Source organism: Triticum aestivum, chromosome 2B (genome assembly GCF_018294505.1).
Source record: "Triticum aestivum cultivar Chinese Spring chromosome 2B, IWGSC CS RefSeq v2.1, whole genome shotgun sequence".
Taxonomy (NCBI): domain Eukaryota; kingdom Viridiplantae; phylum Streptophyta; class Magnoliopsida; order Poales; family Poaceae; genus Triticum; species Triticum aestivum.
In genome coordinates, this window is record NC_057798.1 from 543,382,102 (window position 1) to 543,404,122 (window position 22,021).

Sequence of the window (22,021 nt, forward strand, 5' to 3'; positions counted from 1 at the left end):
GCAGCACCGTGAGATCGAATCAAGAAGAAAATGCGGTGATTAGTGTACAACCTCTTTGGTGGTGCCGATTAGGCCGCATCTTCATCCGAGGAAATGGTCATGATGATGCTCTTCCGGTGGTGCAGGTGAAGACGGCGGTGTGGGAATGGAGGTGGCGCGAAAGACGAGGGGAACATCGGGGCAGCTCCTTGGAGGTGGAGGACGAGGTGGCTGAACCGGCGGGACGATGAGATCAACGACGGATCCTCATCCGGTACGGTGGATGAGGGACGTCGAGGTGTTGCTGTGGAAGATGTCGTCAGGGAAGAGGCTCGAGCTAGGTGGCGGACGGAGCAGGGTGTGGCGTTTCGTCGCGGGTTTTCGCGGCCTCGGTGTACGAATGGGTGGGCGGATGGGATGGCAGTGGGGAACCATGGCTTAGAGACGCGCTTGTCCGAAATGTGGGGTAAGTTATGAAAGTACCCCCACCGATTTTGTGCAGTTCTTTCGGTTCAGTGGTACCACGGGCATTTCGCGTGTCGGGATTTCACAGGAGGTGGGTGTTTTCCCGCGCATTGTAATTTCGGAATAGCAAGGTGCGTGTTGAGATGGAGGGAGTTGTCGGAGCACAATGAGACAAAGATATATCTTAAATATTTCGGGCTAACAAGGCGCAGGTTGAAGAGGCGGGAGTTTCGCAGCACGATAGACAGAGAAGCTAGCTTGAATTTTCGGCATAACAAGGTGCGGCTTGAAATTTCGGAAGAACAAGCTTAACGGGTACCCCCAAAAAAGACAATTTGCACCTCAACACGCACAACACACACACAAACACCATTAGGCTAGATTAAGGTACACGTGTATTGGACGGATGAGATTTGGCAACCAAATTATGAATAAATACCACATTATAGCATGCAAGCTTTGAGTCATATATGCATGATGTAGATGTCCATTTAATTCTTATAGTTCATTTCATTCAAAATCATCTAGTTTTTATAAGAAAGCTAATCTATTTTAAGATTCATGGAATTGTGCGTCGTAAGACATAAAGTAAAAACAAATAATGGCAAATCATGTAGAAAAATATTTGGGCAATTCTGATACGGAAGATTCTAGAACAAATAAGAAGTGATTGTCTTTTGATGTTTGTGCATTATGCTTAAGTTCAACCATGGAGTCTTCTATATTATACATGTGGCGAAATCTGGTGGAATCTAGATGATATCCAACGGCCAGTAGTGCTCAAATTTGCCATCTTTGGACCATCGGATTCGCCTCATCCAACGACCATCTTTCAAAGTTAAAGTTACCCGCACACAATATAAAAAATATAAAATATATATAGGGGTATAGATATAGATATGTGATGCGAAAGCCGCCCATCATCTCCAATTAGAATAGTGTGTCCATGCACAGATGCGACGTGGCCAAATGATGTCTACCATCTATATCTCAAATTCAAATCAGTCTGACCTTGTTCAATGTGTGTACATTATAACATGCTCGTTTCCAAACCACACCACGCAGATCTCCATTATATTCATGCATGCATGGGTTTCAAACATCAGGATCTCTTATTCAAATATTTGAATTCAACTTTACATTGATTATGACCTCACCTATTCTTTTACACCCACACAGTAGTCTTCTCTTTATAATTGTATAACTAACTTTCTCTCGTGCATGCATGCACACACACTACCAGTCGAATTATCCATCGCACGCATGCAATCTTTTTCTTCAGGTCGGTCTCCCATGAAGGCACACACCCACACACATCCCCCTCTCCATCATATCGGGCATTCTTTATCTCTCACGCGTGCATGCGCAATGATCGATGTTGCTCTATGTATGTGTGTATATAGCTAGGTCTTTCAGAGTTTTCCACACAAACCGATCAATCGATATATCCAGTGAGGTCTCACCCTCTTTCCCACGTCCACATCGATCAATCTATACCTCTCTATATAGGATTAACATATATAGCTAATACACCCACATTAATTATATATCCAACGTCCCCCTCTCATCATCCATGCCTTCCGCTTCATCTCTCAAACGCGTACACAATGGCGAAGACAGGGGGCAGTAAGGGCCCTCCCCCCTCCCGCCCTAACATCACTATATATCGAGGCTAATATGAATGTGATCATTAGACAATTGTTGTTAAACATGGTTTAAGTTCATGAATTGACCCTCCTCGTAAAGGATTAGCAATGCTTGGCCCCCTAGCTCATTTATTTTTCATGGCTCCGCCACTGCGCGCAACAACACACGTGTTCGCCCCCTCGCTCTAAATATCGATCTCGCACTTGTGCATTCCTCCATAGTCTCCCTCCACTCGGCCCCTCGCACCATCTTCTAGCCCCCCACCGGATTTTGCCACATGTACAATCTAGCAGACTCCATGGTTGAACTTAAGCATAATGCACAAACCTCAAAACAACAGTGGTTCTCTTTTGTTCTAGAATCTTCCGTATCATAACTGCCCAAACTTTTTTTCTAGTTGAATTGCCATTATTTGTTTTTACTTTATGCTTTACAACGCACAATTCCATGAATCATAAAATAGATTAAGGGCTTCTTTGATTCAAAGGATTCTCAAAGGAATTTTGGAGGATTCTAATCATTAGGAATTTTTCCTATCTTGGTTGTTTGATTCGTAGGATTGTAAACCATAGGAATTTTTCCATATGATTCATTTGCACTAGATTTCATAGGAAACATCCCATCCACTCAAACCTCTTTGAAAGAATTCTGTGTTTTTTCTATGCACAATCAAACACTCGTACAATCCTGTAGGATTCAAGATGACATTCCACTATAATCCCATGTTTTTCCTATTCCCGCGTTCTTAGCTTTTTTATAAAAACTAATTGATTTTGAATGAGATGAACTATAAGAATTAAATGAAGGGCTACATCAGGCATATATGACTCAGAGCTTACATGCTATAGTGTGGTATTTATTCATAATTTGGTTGCAAAATCTGATGCGTGCAATGCACGTGTACCTTACTAGTACTTTGAGTATGTGCAAAACACGTAAATTAGAATACCAATGGCACGCTACACAGTGTCTCTCTTATAGTTCATGAAGCCACGTGGCACATGTGGAGGCGTTGTCGCGACCTCCTTGCGTGGATTGATCACAGTGACGTGCTGCTGGTTCCAGAAGAATATACTCGTCCACCCTGAGCCATACTGGCGATACATGCACGAAGCAAAGATGTGCACGCACGCCACGCACGCACTCATTCCCTCGCACGCACACGCAGGTACACGGGCGGACGCAATTTTGTACCAAGATCCACCCCATGTGATAATTTGACGCGTGTAAAGTTGTTCACTTCATTGATGGTCAATTAATACAGGCATGCAAATTGAGTGGATGTGAGGGCGGAAGAAAGACATTATTACTCCACTGCGCGCATGCAAGTAGTTAAATCGTGAGTTGCTAGTAGTACTTCCATTGGTCTCCTTCGTATTTTGTGCCAATTTTTGACAATAACATAATATTTACGCATTTGAGCAGTGTAGTACTTGAAATTTATGTTCCGCTAAACTAATCGAGAGCCGTTTCAGGCCTCGAAACCAAAACCATCAATTAATCTTTACCTTGTTCCCATCACATTCCAAAGCCTGCTCACACCTACTAGTACGTACCAAACCTGAACGTGTTCCCACTATGCAGGTATTAGTACTAGTGCTAGTACTTAGGTTATAAAAAGGAGAACTACCTAACTGAAAATTACTCTACCTTTCCTCCTCATAAGTGCTTCTTCTTTGTCCGTCGTTGCCATGGCCGGTGGGCACAACTCTAGGTCGAGAACTACTCGTAACAAGGGAGCGGCAACTAAGGATGCAGAAAAAAAAGAGAGGGCTCGCCGCCACGCAGAGACCTCGAAAGATCTCTCACGGGCAGGCGATGGATCCCAGGAGCGCCCTAGCCGTGGAGGAGAATATGCCGAGCCGGCGGAGCTGGAGTCGTTATCCCTCGATGGCATGCCCGATCAGCTCAATAAGCACCTCAATAAGCAGAAGGATTTCATCCAAGGCTTGATGGAGTTGCTGAAGGAGAGCCTCGACGACATGCCCGCTGAGCTCAGTCAGCAGGGGGAGTTGACCACCGGCTTGGTGCTGCTGCTGAAGAAGAGCATTACCTCGGAGAAGAAGGCGACCGGCGAAATCCTGCGACTTCAAGAGGACAAGGCGAAGCTCTGCCACGAGATCGACCTGTTGAAGGAGAAGAACGACGGCTGGAAGAAGCTGCATGCGAATAGTAGTTCCTCGATGAAGATGCTGCAGGCCCTCGTCATGGAACAGAAGGAGGAGTTGGCGAAGCTCCGCATCGAGCACCCGACTGTTGTCAAGGTACGTAATGCAGCCGTGGAACAGATGATGAAGGCTCGCATCGAGAAATCCCGCGTCATGGACAGAATGAAGAAGATGGCGGAGGAGACGCGCAAGGAGATGGAGGTCGTGGAGGCGATGAAGAAGCAGTTACGACTCCGCGGCGAATTAGATCATTTGGGGTGATAATCTTCCTTCTTCTTTTGCTCCTGTGTTTCATCTTTTGCTTCGGGTGTTTCGCCGCAGGTGTCATGTTCTCTGCGAGGCATGAATAGAACAATGGTTTTTTTTGAGGGAATGAATAGAACAAAGCTAGCAATGATATGACTAGCAAATTAGATCATTTTTATCGCCTTATGGCACTGGGCTGCCGGGTTTCGTACTCCTCCGTCGCAGTACTACTCCAGTGGAAAACTTCAGTATATCGCATGGTTCTTCGCTCGTTGACGCATTTATACGCGCAGTCAAATCACAAGGCCCCACCTTCCAGCAGTAATGAGCCGTCAAATCACAAAGGCCCTCGCCTCTTGTGAAACCGACCAAGCGAGACTGCCCCGCCCTCTAGCCTTTTAAAAAATGTATACTTTTGTATAACAGTAGTATCGATGGATTGCGCCATGGAGAAAAACTTGAAATTTAAAAAAAGGTGGTACATATAGAGAGCGCTCGTCGCCAAATTATGCATATAGTACTATTAAAAAGGTTAGTCACAATAATGGTGTCCAGCACAACCCACCCCTCAAATAGAACTAAGAGGGTGCTTGGATACGTTTTAGTCCCATGACTAAAATTAGTGGGACTAAAACATGCTAGCCTCACCCATGCTTGGATCCAAATACTAAAAAGGCTAAAATCAAGTTAATGAGCATTTATTATCCTACAAACCCTCCAATCCAGAACTCGCCTGTGTTAAAGGAGAGGAGTTAAATGAGTAGAGAGAGGACTAATCCACATTTTAGTAGGGGTACCCCTGACTAAAAATTTTTAGTCTCAAGACTAGTTTTAGCCCCTCTTTTGTCAGGGGTGCTTGGAACTTTAGCCTCTTAAAGAGACTATTTTTAGTCAGACTAAAATAAGTCCCTTGGATCCAAGCACCCTCTAAGCATCCTGAAATTCTTTGACAAAACTAAGCACCCTGAAATTCTTTGACAACTAAACTGCTGGCTATATGATGTTGGCCATATATATTGTACGTATATAATGTGAAGAAACGAGTGGTAGTACTATACCAACTAAAAAATGAAATGTAAGAAATACTAGTGTGTACGTACTGAAGAGTTAAAGTAACGAGAAGAAACATAACATAGTTATGATGGGGGCTCAGCACAACACACCCCTCAAATTAAATTAAGCACACCAGAAATTAAACTTTGCAACTATTTTGGTAGACATTGCATTAGAACCACCATGAGCAACGACACTGCCACCTTACTCGGAGTCCTGGTCCATGTCCTCTACTTCGTCCTTGTCCCTCTTCCTCTTGGCCGATACTTCTTTGCTTGAACCGCACACTTGGCTGTTGCTCTTCATCCAACCCTTGTAGATATTGAAGCAAAGGTAGCCATCCATTGCAACGTAGTGGATGTGGTCTATATCTAGCACATTCCACTACCATGCATGACGATGAAATGTGTATGGAGGTTTCTCCAGTTTACCGTACGAAGGATGAACCATGGCTCCTGCCAGGGTCAGCATTGAAGGATGATGAGAGGACACCAGCCGATTCTTCTGGAGGTCGAAGGGGTTGCCTACAACGAGGCCTATCCGACCCAGGACTTCTTCGTTGTTACCAAAGTCTATAGTAACGAATTTCACTATTTTGTCCTTGAGGAAGTTCTTAAAATCCTGGCACTCAACGTCGGCATGGCATATGTGGTAGACCAAGCAAACGTTATGTACGCAAACCTGGATCACGGCGGGCTTCTTCCTCTCTTCATCCTTTAGATCCTTCTCTCGTCCCAGGACTGTGGTGTACTCAACATCTAGCCCAGCGACCCACTCATCATCTGAGTTTTCGACCATGCGTCTGAAGCGAGAAAGGCATCCTTTCACCGTCGCGGAAGAACGGGTGTAGATGACGTTGAACTCATCGCCGGTGATGGTTCTAACCTTGTACTCACCGCTGATCGTGGAGATTTGGGACGCCATGGATTTGGGAGGAGGGTTAGGATTAGTGGAAATGCTGTAATGTGAATGGACGGGACGACAAGGAGCGAACCGCCGTAGTATTGAAGGACGTGCGAGGCCGAGTAGGAGCGAACTACCAGCGAGCGAACGACAGGGTAGTGGCTTTCCATTCTCCCATGATACGGGCTTCCGAGAGCCCTTGGATCTGAGATCGAACGGTTGCATGGCGTGATTCTAGACCTGTGGGTGAATATCCTATCCTGGAGGGTTATTCTGCAAATTTTCAGCAACTTAGCATGCGACCGTTTGATCTCAGATCCAAGGGCTGCCAGCAGCCCGTATCATTGTCGCGCCTACCATGACCATCACGTCGCTCGCGCGGTCGCACCCTTGGAGATTTAACATGGTGCGTTAGGCTATCTGATGTTGGCATGTCATACATAGTCATCACTTAGTCACTCATACTACAACAACGTTGGCTATAAGTGTACTTTTTTACTCCTCTCTATCTCTTTCTTCGTACTCCCTCCGTCCCATAATATAAGAATGTTTTTGACACTAGTGTAGTGCTAAAAACGTTCTTATATTATGGGACACAGAGAGTACTAGTATTTATTGCATTTGCCAAGGAGTGAACTCTTCCAATGAAATGGTGTTGCTAAGTTTGCTTCATTTAATTAGCTATAGACTCAAAATTGTCTTTTCACCTAGGTACACGCGCTTAGCACCATTTCTTCCTTGGGTCACCAAACTAGTCTCTCTCTTCTTGATTAACTTGCCACATCAGACTTTATGCCTATGTGGCAAGCTTAAGCACCTATAGGAGCAAGTAAAAGTAAGTACAATAGTGCACTTTACATGGCATTTTTGCATATGTGGAGGAAAGAGAGGCAAGGAAAAAGTGGAGAAGTGGGCTCTCATGCAAGAGCCAACCTCTACTACATGGTGGAGCATTGGGAGAGGCACCTGTATGGAGGTGGTCAGGAATCGGGAGACTCACGCCGATCGTAGCACCGCAGTTAAAATGATAATGGCAAGTCAAATCATGGGGCCCCACCTGTCCAGCAGTAACTCGCTGTCAAGACACACAACCCTACGTTTGCAGCAGCCTACTCCCTTGTCTTCTTGCGTGTCTGTCGAACCGACTAGGCGAAACTGCCCCGCCGCCTACCGCGCAGGAAAAGCCCCGCCCTCGACTTTTAAATAGTATACAATATACTAATTTTGTATCCATGGATTGCGCCCACGCCATGGAGCAAAGCGTCTAGAAAACGATGGTACACATGTACGAGTATACAACACGCCCGTCGCGTTCGCATTGCACCCCAGACGGTCGGTCGGTCTGGCACGCTGCTCTCCGAATGGAACGCGCGTCATATTGCGTTTGACACACATCTGGGCCGGCAATTGAGAACCGACCATAGTCACACTCCCCGGCCCCGCAAGTCGAGTGACTTAATAGAGGAGGGAGACGAGCGATACTACTAGAGAAGTGTTGTACTACGTTGGTGCCTGGACGATCCCTGCAAGACACGGAAGATCAGTTCGTCCATGCATGTGACCAGACTCCAGCAGACACGCCTGGATTGGCTATCGTCTACATATTTTGCAGGCTGTGTTGTACATGGCAGTAGTTGTGGTGAGAAATCTAAAAAAAGGTTTCTTGTCATCTCGCAAAATTAGGTGTCATCTGCTTCGGATCACTGCGAGGGTTAAACAACGACAACTGAGTTGGGCTAGTCATTGGGGGCACATGCACGAACAGTGACTACTCGGCTGCCATCTAGGTCAAGCCGGCTATGTTAATTTGAGCTTTGTTCCTCATCTATTTGTTCCTATCGACGAACCCCTTTTCTACAAGTTTATCTTCAATTTGAGCTTTGTTCCTCATCTAGTTTGTCCGTCGGGATTCATGTTGCCTCCTTTGGGCAGTGAGGTTATGATTTCTTGTCATGTGGCATTTTTTCGTGTTATATGTTATAATCTGGCGCTTCAGATCAAAATGACGACAACTGCACCTCCGGGCCACGTGCATGAAGACTTTTCGATAGTCATTGACGAGGTCAAGCCGGCTCCCGTAGACAAAAGAAAACTAGTACTACTCCACTATATAGGCAGGAGCCTCCACGCTTGCTTGCTAGTGTTTCTCTCTTCACACTGTCTCGGCCTCTCTAGATCTAAAAACGACAGCGGTGGCCACACTCTCTCTCTCTCTCTCCGCTCACCGCTGGTCACAGATCCAGCCAGATCCTCTCCGCCGGGGAAGATGAGAAGGTGCAACGTTCACGCGGCCGTCCTCGGTGACAGCTCTTACCCACTGCTGGGCGCGTCCCGATTAGCATGCCTTGCCATTCTCTCCCAAGCACCGCTAGCAAGGGAGGGCCTCCGACCCCTTCTTCCTTGCTGCCGTAGTGTGGGCAGATCCGGCCTCCCGCCGCCCACCTAGCGACATCCTGGCGACCATCAGGTATAACTTCCTTCGAAACCGGCCTTGCTATACTTCCCGAGCTCCTGACGTCACTGCATTTGTATCTTTTACTATTTCTCAGGCCCCCTCGTAGATAGGATCGATCGGCTGTTCAAAAACCACCTAATTTTTTTTATGTTTAAGAGGTAAAACTAGTTCATGCACTCGAATCTAGTACTACTTGGTTCAAACAAGGAAGAAAGGGGGTGGGTGTGGGGGAGGATTTATTACCTGAATCTAGGACTTGGTCGAAAGAGGAAATAATGGGGGCAAAAAGTAGCAGAGACTGGTTATCCAACTGGTCTCTAGGTCCAATAGGGAAATAAAGGGAAACGCAGTACAAACTCAATATAAACCCGATCTATTGGTTGAAAAGGAAAGAAAGTGGGGACTGGGGGACAAGTCAACAGAGTAAGTCCAACACTAGATTTGCTAGCCTCACACAGTATAAGGTGGCTATACCGAACAAAAATGGGACCAACCCAGATATCTTGTTCTGATATTTGTTGCCCCGAGCCACTCTTATGTAATGACACTGATAAAATGTAGCAGTCGCACTGTTAAAAGTAAGGACACGTTAAACCAATGTTGTTTTCAATGTAATGCCTCCAGTAATATGAATCAATGGCACTTCTTTACATGTCCTGCTAAAATTTTCCATTAAGATAAGTTGGTTCTTTTTGTTAGAAATGCAACTGTCCTGGTCTGCCTACTCTCCCGTGCCCAAAGTAATGTCGTATTTAATGGTTGTCATAGTTAATCCTAATGCCCACACTAATATCTAGCAATGCCAGTGCTTTAGAAATTGCTACTGTCCTTGTAGGATTGCCATTGAGATAAGGAACATGCTTCTTTTCATTTGATGCATGTTTCATCACTTGTTAGTCACCCTCCTTTCCACCTTTTTTGTGCAAACAGAGATATACATTTCACGCTCGATCTTAGTTGAACTGCACAAATGATATTCAAATTATAGTTGAGCATTCCAGGAGCTTCACAACCAACCTTGATGTTGCTTAATTTTATTGCAACTAATGAAGAAGAAGCTCTGTGGGTTTCGTTTTCTGATGGAAATGGAACCGGGGCTGGAGCCCTTTTCTTAAATTTTTTTGAAGAAGAAGCTGCTAGCTCACAGGACATTGCTTCATTTTAGGTGAACTGCACCAAAAGGTCCCATTAATTGAATCATCCATGTTGGTGACTGAAAGAGCCAGCTTCAGCATCCCAGTCTAAGAACCCCCGGCCTCCATCCTTGCGACGCACGGTACACCTCATTTGCCACCTGCTCGACCCTAGTGTCACTGATAAAATGAAGTAATAATACTGTTAAAATAGAGTGAGTGTCATATCTATCATTTAATTTCCAATGTAGATAAAGAAAGTGCTTCCCTTTGTTAATGTATGTTTCATCAACAAGTCCCATTGTTAATGTTTAAGCGTTTCTGCAAAATGGGGTGCTTAATTTTAGTTGATATGTACAAAAATAGAGATTTGAATGTCTCAAGGCGCCTCCTTGTACTACCGCTGTACACTGATGTTCATCACTGGCAGAAGGTGTATCTGGGAGACTTGGGACGATGTCCAATATGAGGCGTACCGTATGAGGCGTCGCAGGGCCCATCTCGCCCTCGCAGCATGGCATACTATGATACTATCGCAATATTTTCTTCTATTTATTTTGTGTGTTTCATCAACTAGTGCCACTATAATGTAATCACGCTTTTTCATTATCTGTGCAAACAGGGTTATTCAGCTGCATTTTGGTGGAACTGCACAAATGTACATATGGAACCGGCATATATGCAGAGTGCGAGGTGTGCCAAGTAAAAAATTACCGACACCAACCATGCTGCATGCACGCATTGGCATCCACCACCACCAGTGGGATGTGTGGAGCTCTCTGTGGACGGATCTTTCTTGGCAGCAAATCATCTAACCAAATACTAGTAGCTTATATTGGCAGTTTTCTAGGGAGTACTCTTTTTTGAAAGAAGCACCAATCTATTTTTATTTATTTGTACACTGTGTCACAACTTTGACCCAAAGGTCCATAGCTATTTTAGGGTGATTGGCATAGTACTCGGAGACTGATTGTAAGCATGATTTTCATTAGCTGTCACACTAATTGTAAGCATGAGTAGATGGAAGATTAGGTTAGTGCGAAGCTTACCTTAAACCCTACCTCCGCCGTTGAAATGAGGCGAGCATCGAGGGAACCATGGAGAACGGCAGGGAAGCGACGTCCACGCCATCCGACCTCCTCTTGCGGTGGGAGAACAAATACTCCTGTGGCTCCGGCTGGCTCTGCACCCTCACAAATGGCACACCATACTCGACTGATTCGTTATCCTCTGGGTGCTCGACCTTCGACCTGTACGCCCACCACCTCCGCCTGACTGTCGCCTCGGGCGAATCTGTCTGCTCCATCACCCAGAGGAGATACTCGATGAACTCGGAGGACTGCGGCGTGACTGCCGCCGAGGAGTACATGTACATCGCCGCCCTCATCGCCGCCATCTCGCTCTTTTGCATACATTGCCACATGGCCCGCACCGTCCTCGAAATCTCCCACTCATTGTCAAACCAACTAAGGATCTCCTTCAACCTGGCTAACTTTGCCTGGTCGCCGCCGGTGATCTACCTGATTCGCTGCTGCATCCTCTCCATAGATGTCCTTCTGAGTGGTCTGGTGCTAGCTTTGGAAGATGGGAGGAGAGATGGTGGTCTTGCAATAGAGAAGAGGGAGAGGCGAGACGGTGGTTTTGGAATGGAGGATGGAGAGGAGAGGAGGTGGTTTTGCAATGGAGTAGATTAGAAGAGGGAGAGGCGAGATGGTGGTTTTGGAATGGAGAAGATGGAGAGGAGAGGAGGTGGTTTTGCAATGGAGAAGATCAGAAGAGGGAGAGGCGAGACGGTGGTTTTGAGATGATGGAGAGGAGAGGAGGTGGTTTTGCAATGGAGAAGAGGGAGAGGAGCGTGCGGCAGTGATTTAGGATTGGACGGGAGGGCCGGCGCGCTGTGACTGGATCAAAATCAAAATCAATTTACCCTTCAATTAAGAAAGCGACCCCACATTAACTAGTCTTCCTTTTATTCTGGGTCATAATTGACCATGATTTTTGCACATAAAATATATGTTATACGTTGCAAAAATAATATAATTTGAAAGTACATTCAGATACGAACCAAACGATACAATTTTTGGTGACATGCATTCACATTTTGCTTGTCAAATATAGTACGTGGTCAAACTTTGACCCAAAATACGCAAAACAACAAAAAAAATACTTCCAAGACCAGCGCCGCTCTTCCGCTCTTCTCCTCTTAAACCACCGCTGCTCCTCTCCTGTTCCAATCTAAATGCAGCGCCGCTCCTCTCCTCTTCCATTTCAAAACCACCGCCCCTCCTCTCCTGTTCTAGTCCAAAACCAGCGTCGCTCCTCTCCCGTTCTAATCCAAAACCAACACTGCTCCTCTCCTCTTCCATTCAAAAACCACCGCTGGCGAGTGAAGGTGCTGTGGAGAAGTAGATTGATGGAGGAGTACAACCGATACGTGAGGATCGCAGACGGCGACCCTGTGAAGCTAGCTAGGATGTTGGAGATACAGTCTTGGTTTGACAACAAGGACCAACTAGCGGCGACGGCGACATCCATGGCCAAATATCTGCAACAGAGCGAAAAGGCGGCGATACTCCCGGAGGGAGTCGCGCTGGAGTACATAGAGCTGCTCCTCTGGGCCATGGAGCAAACAGATTCACCGAATCCGATCGTGAGGGAGCGGTGGTGGGAGTATCGATCCCAGATGGAGCATCCACCAGAGATTGAAGGATCGAGCATCTACAGGGTGCCGTTTGTGAGGGTGTCCTGCCAGAGCGAGCCGATGGAGTCTTCGTCGACCGAACCCAACTGCAAGAGGAGAAAAGCAGTTGGCCCGACGACGCTTCCCCGCCATCGTCTCCCTCGCTGTTCACATCGTCTCACGGGGCGGCTGTCTGCCGCCGAGGAATAGGAGGGGGCTGCCCCCCAGCCCAATAGTCGGGCAGGTTGTGAATTGTAAGGAGGAGCTTAGGGTTGTCAGTATTTGTAGGTTGTGAATTGTGTTTTGTGTTGTGTATTTTGAGAGTACTTTTAGATATGAATGTCTTTTGAATTTCAGATTTGCAGTATTGAGCATATGAAGTATTTTATGAATTCTAGAGATCTATTTTCAGCACTTAAAAAATGTAGTTTCATAGGAGTATAAAAGTGCAGACAATGGGATTCTCAGAGAAGAAACTGCATGTTTCAGTTTCAGATAAGAAACTGCAACTTTCAGAGGCAGAGCATTTGTATTAACACGGCCTTTTCAAACAGGGTTAACATCATGTTGGAAGTTTTATTCATGGTCGAAAATGGAACTACCAGCCAGTTAACATCATGCTGATCAACATTCATGCATAGCACATCTTCATATGATGCACAGTGAAATGCCCACACAATGTCGAGTGTGTGAAACACAGAGAAAACGAGGGACGAAGTTTTGGCAAGTGTTGGACGTGGTTTTGGGCTGCCCCATCTAGGCTTTCATTTTTAACATGCGTAGCCCACGACCTCGGATGGGAGGTCCATAGGCCTGTTTGTATTTTCTTAGGGCCGTCATGCATCGACCGGCCTATGGACCTCCCATCCGAGGTTTTATTTTTGGCACCCAATTTATGTATTTTCTTGAAGAAAACACAGAGGTCTGTTCTATTTTTCTATATAACACTACTAGAAAAACCCCTACTAATGGCACACCTAATATGGCTATTAATGGCGCATCTGTGGTGCGCCATTAACAGCACGCCATTAGTAATTTTTACTAATGGCGCACCACCTGGTGCGCCATTAGTATCTGGTATACTAATGGCGCACCGCGGGTGCGCCATTAGTATAGGCCAGCGTGCGCCATTAGTATGCCTCCCAGGGGCCATGTATACCCAGGTGCTTTGGCATACTAATGGCGCACCACCTCTGGATGCGCCATTAGTAACGGCGGCATACTAATGGCGCACTGCCCAGTGATGCGCCATTAGTATGCACTGTCATACTAATGGCGCACTGTCATGTGATGCGCCATTAGTATGAATATTAGGTTTTTTTTATTTTTTTATTTTCTGTTTTTTGCACAGGTTACAAAATGTATAGTTTGACAAAATATAGACAGCACACATCAACAACAGATTCATCAAATGTATAGTCTTTGAATACAATTCATCATATTAGTCTCCGAATACAATTCATCATATTAGTCTCCGAATTGAAAAGACCGAACAAAGATAGAACATTATATTACAAGTCTCGAGACCGCGAGTAGCGAGTCTGTCTTCACATTACAAGTCGATATCGATCATCTAAACTACCATCACATAGAAGAGAGCTGCGGTCATCACGATGAGCATCATCACGATGAAACTCGTCTTCATTCGGTTCCTCCAACGCTCCCTCCCCTCTCCCGCTAGATAGCGGGCGTATCTAGATTCGGCCTCGGCCCTAGTGGTGTACCCTTTGTAACTGTTACCGCTGAATCGGTGAACCTGTCTCCGACACTCCTCCCAGTCATCGTAGACTCCGGGAACCTTACCCTTGTACACGACATACGTCGGCATCGCTATGCACTAGCCAAACGAAACGTTAGTACCAATTCACAGACAATACATAAGCAATATATAAGTATGCAACAGAACGATCGGAAGAGAAAAGCAAGACATTAATAGCATCGATTACATCTAAGTTGAACGACTCTCGAAACCAAAGAGACATACTACAAGTTCATTAAAGTTTAATTACAACATGAGACAATCGATGTTTCAGAACTAGACAACTCGACTCAAGGGACCGGAGCGTGGATGAAGCCGCCGTCTATCGTGGGAGTCATGAAAGAACGGGCGTTGTCATCCTGCATTTGTAGCATTGTGTCGATGTCACTGTTGGACAGTTGATTTCTGAGGTAGAACTGCCCCGAGGTACGAAGGACATCTTGATGGATGATTTCCGCAAACTCCGACTGGATGCGAAAGAATTCTTGTCGGAGGTCCGCGTCCTGGATTGCCGACACGCTCGCGGCCCAATCTTTGAGTTTACTCGGTAGCAGAAGTTGATGATGGTCCCGTACGATCGCCTGCATGTGATGGATGGCGTAGTAGGCACCCTTCTGACCGCCAGGCGGCTGCTTGACGCAGCAGAACATCGTATTGTGGGAGAACACGTGCTTGCCGTACTTACGAATAGGCCTGGTGAAGGTGCCTCCAGATTGGGCGTAGCCGGGGAGAACATCATCAAGAACCTTCTTGACATTTGTGTAGTCTACGTTCGACTGATGGTCCGGGTCGAAATACGTGGCCATGGAATATTTGGGGCTTAGGAGGATGAGCGTGCAACGTGTGTCACTGCAGAAAACACGGAATGTTAAAAGAAAAACGATCGAAATGTAAGAATTCATATGTTACGGGCCGGTTGAGGGGAGGACTTACTCGGGAAAGTAAGGCACGAGGAAGTTATCCTTATCTTGGTTTGCCAGAATGACGCCTTCGAGGTAAGAACTCGCGACTTGCCGGTCCCCAGCGCTGCCCAAGATCTTGGCACGGATGTAGAAGGGGTCGACTATCACGATGTCCGGGGTCTTGTCGCGAATGATCCGCATCTCCATACTCAGTGAAAATAGCCGAACGAAGGTGTAGTGCAGCGGATGAAGGTTCAACATAGCGTGGATGTCATCAAAATGCAGGACGATCGTACGCCCGATGGAGTTATCCACAAAGCCCTTGCCCTCTGGCACCTTGGCCGCGAAAACCGGGTATGCCACATCCTTCTCCCTGAGACGCCGCTTCTCCAAAGCAAGAACAATGTCATGCAGACTCCGCATAGCACCGGTTATAGCATTGAGCATATTTGTCGGTAGCATCGCCCTACCCGCCACATGCACCCTCCTCGAGATATCCTGCGGTGAAGGTGGCCCGTCCTGAGCACGGATCGTACTCGGTGCCGGCTGGCTCGCATCCTTCTTAGTCTTTCTTTTGCGTGCCTTCTTCTTCTCCTATAATGGGACCGAGTTCTGCTCACAGACCGCCTTCTTGAGTGTGTTGGGGCTGATAATATTTCGCACCTCGCCTATCTGAGGCTCGGTGAAGTTGGCAGCTGGAGGCGTCTCCTGAGAGCTGAACGCCAGACGGCGCCTATTGCAACTTGGCTTCTCCGCGGTACGAGCTAGATCGCACACGTCTTTTGTTGGGTTTGGTTCTTGAGAAGGAGGCCCCATGAAGTCGCCATCGTACCCATGCTCGGCAAAGTATTGATCGACGTTCCCAAATGTATCATCGTCGTCGTCGTCGTCGTTCTGATCCTGTGCCATATGCATGTTTGGATCCAGTGGCATAGGGATGTCCGGCACTGTTACGGCGGTCTTGCCATGGGGCCGACTTGGCGCCGGCACGACTGGCGGTGTTGTCTTTGGGGTGGTGTCCCCCGCCCCCAAACGAATCTGGCTCTTCGGCCAAAGCAGGGGCCAGCTCAGGCAGGCGCTGAGGGTCATCACGTCTTCATCGTCGGCCCCGACGGGTCGAATCGGAGGTAACAAGTCGTCGCAGCCTGGCGGCACCCGAACCAGTTGAACCCTAAACAAGTTGGGTGGCATTTGGGTACCGTGGAACAAGGGGTTGCCCGGTTGAACGATTTTGCCCTTGGCGACATCGACCAACTCGTTGTTCACGAAGTGGAGGAGAGTGCACGGAACGTCGGCGGCGCCCTGCGAAAACATGTAGGGCGTCAGGGATGCCCAGTCAAAGGCAAGGAGATGAAGTCCTCGGCCGAGAGAGGCTTAATTAGTTACCGTGATGATGGCGTCGAGCTCGGCTAATGTCGAGGCACCGCCAACGGCGGGCGTGCAGTTGACGGAGGGGCCGCTTGCTGAAGAGGTGCCGGCCAGCGTACACCCGGGTGCATTAAGCTCCCATGCCGGCGTCGGAGACACCAATGCCGCCTCCGCCGGAGGCACCAATGGCCCCGCCATCGCATTATGCGAGTTGCTGGCCGTGAAGCTAGGAATCGGGGGCGGCCCTTGTTGGCCGCCCGCAATCCACGCACTCAACCCCGAGATCAAGGTAGGCACAAGGGCGGTGATCGTCGCTCCGAGTCGTTGTTCCACTTGCTCTTGGACAATCTCCGGAATCCGCGCCACCTGTGCCTTGAGTTCTTGAACCTCTCGCGCCTGGCTTTCCGAGCTGGTCTTTTTCTCCTTCCGCACACCAGTGGTATAGTATGACCCCCATTTTGTCGACAAGCCTTTGCCGGCCACACGACCAGCTGACGTCGGCTTACTGAGCTTATCCTTGTTGTTCATTACATTCAACCCCCTATTTAGAGTGGTGTCCCAAGGGTTGCTCTTAGTCGACCCCATGCTACTGCTTTCAGTCGCCTGCGGAAGGAATGTGAACCATTTAGAAATTTGGCTTCATTAATTAGAATGCAACCATATGGAGCTAATTACGCGGGGGTGTATTCCTTACCAAAACAAGCTCAAGCTGCCTGGTCTTCGGATCCGTGGTAAGCTCCTTTGTTTTCGGGTCCTTCTTGTACTGGGCCCTAACAAAGTTCCTGGTCTGCTTGTCACCGTATTTATTGAAGAGGGGCGGTAGGCCTTGCTCGGCACGGTCCGCCTCCTCCTTGTCCCATATAGGCTCCGCCACTCTATAACCGCCGGGACCGAGTGTGTGTTCCCCTATGTTCAGCTCCCGCATTTGTTTCCCCCACTCACTTGATTGGGAGCTTGCGGTGCTCGAGCAATTGATCTTGAAGTCGTTGTAGTCATCTTCGGTGATCGAAGGATTTTTCTCCTTGATCTTCTGATAACTCTCAGCTTTCTCGATCATTCTCTTCACATTGCTTTTCCAAGTAGACAGGGCCTTGCTCATCTTTGTGAGGGCAGCATTGTTCACTTTATTCCCTTTGAGGCTTGTGTTTTCAAATTCAGTGGGGAACCTGTATCGTTCGTGCAGCTTCGTGAAGAGGAGGTGGCGCAAATTCCCTCGGTCAGGATGCCTCAGGTTCTCGGTGTTGATCGAGACGGTGCTCCGGACAATGCACCCGAGCTGAAGCGAGTACCCCTTGACTATTCGTTCGAGCGCCGTTGGATTCCCGTTGGAGTCCACTTCAGTAACTTCCTCCTTGAGGGTGCGGAGCACGATCGGGCGCCGGTCCTTCCGTTGCCTCTTCGGTTGGCTGCCATCTGTGCGTGCGCCGCCATCATCAGTGGTGGCATCCTCGGCGGCACCATCAGTGGTGGCATCAGTGTGGTCATCCTCGGCGGCACCATCCGTGGTATTAGGATCGGTGGGGAAGGCGGCGTCCTCATAGAAGTGAGGTTGTTCCTCCATCTCCTGGGACATCTCCCGGAATGCCTTGCCGCCCGAACCCCCGGCCTCATCGTTGTGGGCCATGTTTCTCTCTAAATAGAAACAAAGTTTGGTCAAAAAGTTGGTTATTGTCAAGGAACAAGATCTCTAAGTTGACCAAATAACCTAATTCTCGAGGAATGTCGCCAAAAAGTTGGTTATTGTCAAGGAACAATTGATAGATGTTTGTGATATTGCCTAGGTGTTTTGGGATAGAACCTGTTAGTGTGTTGTTGCTAAGGTCCAAGTCCACGTTCGCAGGGTAACCTAGTTCTTGAGGGGTGTGTCTAGAAAGTTGGTTGCTGCAAAGATACAAGGTTGTGAGTTTGGTCAAATTGCCTATGATGTTTGTGATATTGCCTTGGATCTTGAAGGCACTGTTGCATGATAATCCAACCACTAAAGAATAAGAATACTATTTTTGTTCATAGGCAACACTTTTTGTTCTTGTTTTTGTGGTCGAATTGATGTTGAGCTAAAGGGTAAGGACAACTGGAAAAGGGGGTCGACGGGTCGAGAGGACACACCGCATGCTCGTATTCAGCCGCCCGGTACGTTATTTCTTGACTCAACACCACGTGAAATGACGAGGCATTTGCTATGAGTATACTACTAAAGTTTAGCTCGATATGACCCCAAGACACATTATCGAGACAAGAAAGAGCATAATACATTTGTCAAACCATTCCGCGGTTATTGGTTGCAAGCTGAATAAGATGTATACAACCAAGGATATCCATCAGTCCGCTACCCGCACAGACATGTCTATCCGATCCATTTTCATGTAACAATTTTTTGTGTCGCTTCCCTTTGTTGCAATTGTGACCGGGCAAACTATTACTTGTCGATCAATGCCACACGAGAAACATTATCAAGACCAAAAGCAGCACGATATATACTATTCTCAATTATTGTTTGCCCGCCGAATACAAGGTCCTATACTACAACCAAAGTCCAAAGACAACCAGAAGGCGTTTTTAATGGTAAATAGCATCATTAACAGTTTTATTATAACATTACTAGTTGCAACAAGTGACGGTTAAATAAATAGAAAAAGTATGAGTACTCTCAAACCAGTTGCTTGCCGGCGCAACAGAGCAGAGTAATCAACGTTGTAGACTAGGCTCAAAGACATCTTGGCCATTAATTAATTAATCACATATGTAAGCAAGCAAGCAATCAACATTGTACTCCTTCGTAGGAGTAATTCTTATTCTACTGTACACTAACAGCAGGAGCAGTACAAGTATGAAGCAACAAAATAGTATTATATGGACAAAAAATACTAAACTAATCCAACCACTAAAGCAAATTAATTTTTATTTCGGTTGAGAATCGGGCACCTTCTAGGTCAAGAAAATTGGGCATGACCTTTGCTAATTTTCTTGACCTTGGAGTGCCCCATTTCTCAACCGAAACGGAAATTAATCAACATTTCAGGAGAAAGGGGTCATTTTAGAAGATCACAAGTAGCAGCAGCATCACTTGACAAAATCACAACTAGCAGCAGCTCGCAGATAGCAGCAGCAGCATCACTTGACAAGTAGTACAGTAGCATGCATGCACTGGTCCATGGCACAAAGTCCATGACCCAGAACAGAGCACTTTACTAAAAATGAAGAAGAAAAAAGGCATGCATGCACTGGTTGTAGCAAATCATCATTTCTGAATCAAAACAACAATTAGGACAGGGAAATTATGACACACTTCTGAAGAAAAAATGATTTGTGTAATCTGGTTGGTACTCTTACAGTTGCATAAATTGAAAAAAAAATTGACCTGTGTGATCTGGGTTACATTATCAGCAACCTTGCATTTCATTTTATACAAAGGAGCTCACAAAGGCCATGTCATGCTTCGCAATATTTGTTTACTGAAACTAAATGAACAAGAGCAAAGATGCACTAAAGGTTCTGCTGGACATGCTTTATGTCTAACACTCCTATGTGTAAGATATGCATAACATTCAATCTGGATCAATCTCACACTATGAACATAGGAAAAATTATCACTCCCTTTTGAGTGAATCGAACCACAACAACAAATCAAATCTGGGGCTCACATGAGGAGTAAGACGACGCTTGGGCTTGTTGGAGTCTTTCTTGGCCTTGCTCTTCTTCACCACAAGTCTGCATCACCATATACGGAGAGTGTCATGAAAGTTCAATAAGGAAAAGTAAAATGAGTTTGATTGCCATATATGGAGAGTGCCAATGTCTGGCCTTTGATAGTAACAATTATAAATCACACAAAAAAATAGTAACTCCGTGCAACTTTCCATCATTAAAATTGGATAGTGCTGACCAATATAAATCAGCGGATGCATAATTAAGTGACATATCAGATATGTTGTTACAGAAATACCTTCTTCCACAACAAAGTGTTCCGTCTGTCTCGGGTAGACAATAGATGATCACGCAACCAGGAGGTGACCACCCAAGGCTCGCATCCAGAGTTGCCAATCTTAGCACTTATGGCATTATCTTCAAGGATCTCACATACCTATAAAATTTCAATACAAGTCATAAAAAGCAGGGAAAATGTAAATGCAATAGTAAATAATTCCCCCCAAAAAAACTTTGGAGACACAACAAAACTATACACGTGTCTCCACTTCACCACTCCCTCACGCAGTCACACGTAGGGGAGGGGTGATAGAGGAGCATGTGGAGCAAGTGCTAGTAATTGCACCAAAATGAATGCTAGCACTATAGCCACTCAATCAAACAAGAACAGATAAAGCTTATAGCACGTACATCTTCTATTTTGTTATTTATCAATCCAAATAAATTTAATCTGCTCATAGTGGTGAGTTGAAGTATCCTTGGTTCAAATAGTGTGTTGCAAAAGCATAGGAGCAGAGAGTTTCCGTGTTTGATTTAGGATAGTGACAACGTGGTTGGAGCAATACACTTGGATATATCAGTAGAAATCCAAATTTAAGTAAAACAATTTTGAATTGAAACGGTTTATCTCAAGCCTTGAATTAATGATACACAATATGCAGCAAAGGAATCATATAAAACTCAGAAATGTATTAGTACTGGGGCACTGCAGGTTGTAGCAGGCAATGAGAGTGCAGAGAGATAAAACCGTACAAACTACCAGGCAGTAAACTACTACAGGCAGCCGTTGTGTAGAGGTCACTGTCCTTTGTCCACTATTTCAGGGATATAGTGGCAGTGGGGATACATCAGATAAAATTTAAAAACAAAGACCCGCAGCCTATTGTTAGTACCGTGTTTGCCAACAGTACATGACACTGCACAACATACTGCATTTACCAATAACAGATTGCATTGCATCATTGTAATGCAGACATCTGGAACAGATGATACTTCATGGAATAAACCCCTGAAGGAAACGAGCGGGAGGCTACTCAACTGCGCATACAGAGCTAATGGCACTCCCAACAAATGGTGGCTGGCTTTTGCGAAGAGTAAGTTCATGAACGTTGTCATCCTTTAGAGCGTAAGCACATCAGCAACAGCTTAAGGGGTCGGGGCGGTAGCTTACCTTGGAGGAGCGGGCCGGGGTGGAGGAGGCGGTCGGAGAGGATAAGGTTGCTCCGGCGACGGGTGGTGGTGGTGGTGCTCCGGCGACGGTGGTGTGGACGGGGCGGCATGCGGGCGGCGGGGCAGCGTCGAGGTGGCGGGGCAGCGGCGTCGGGGCGGGGTTCGAGGC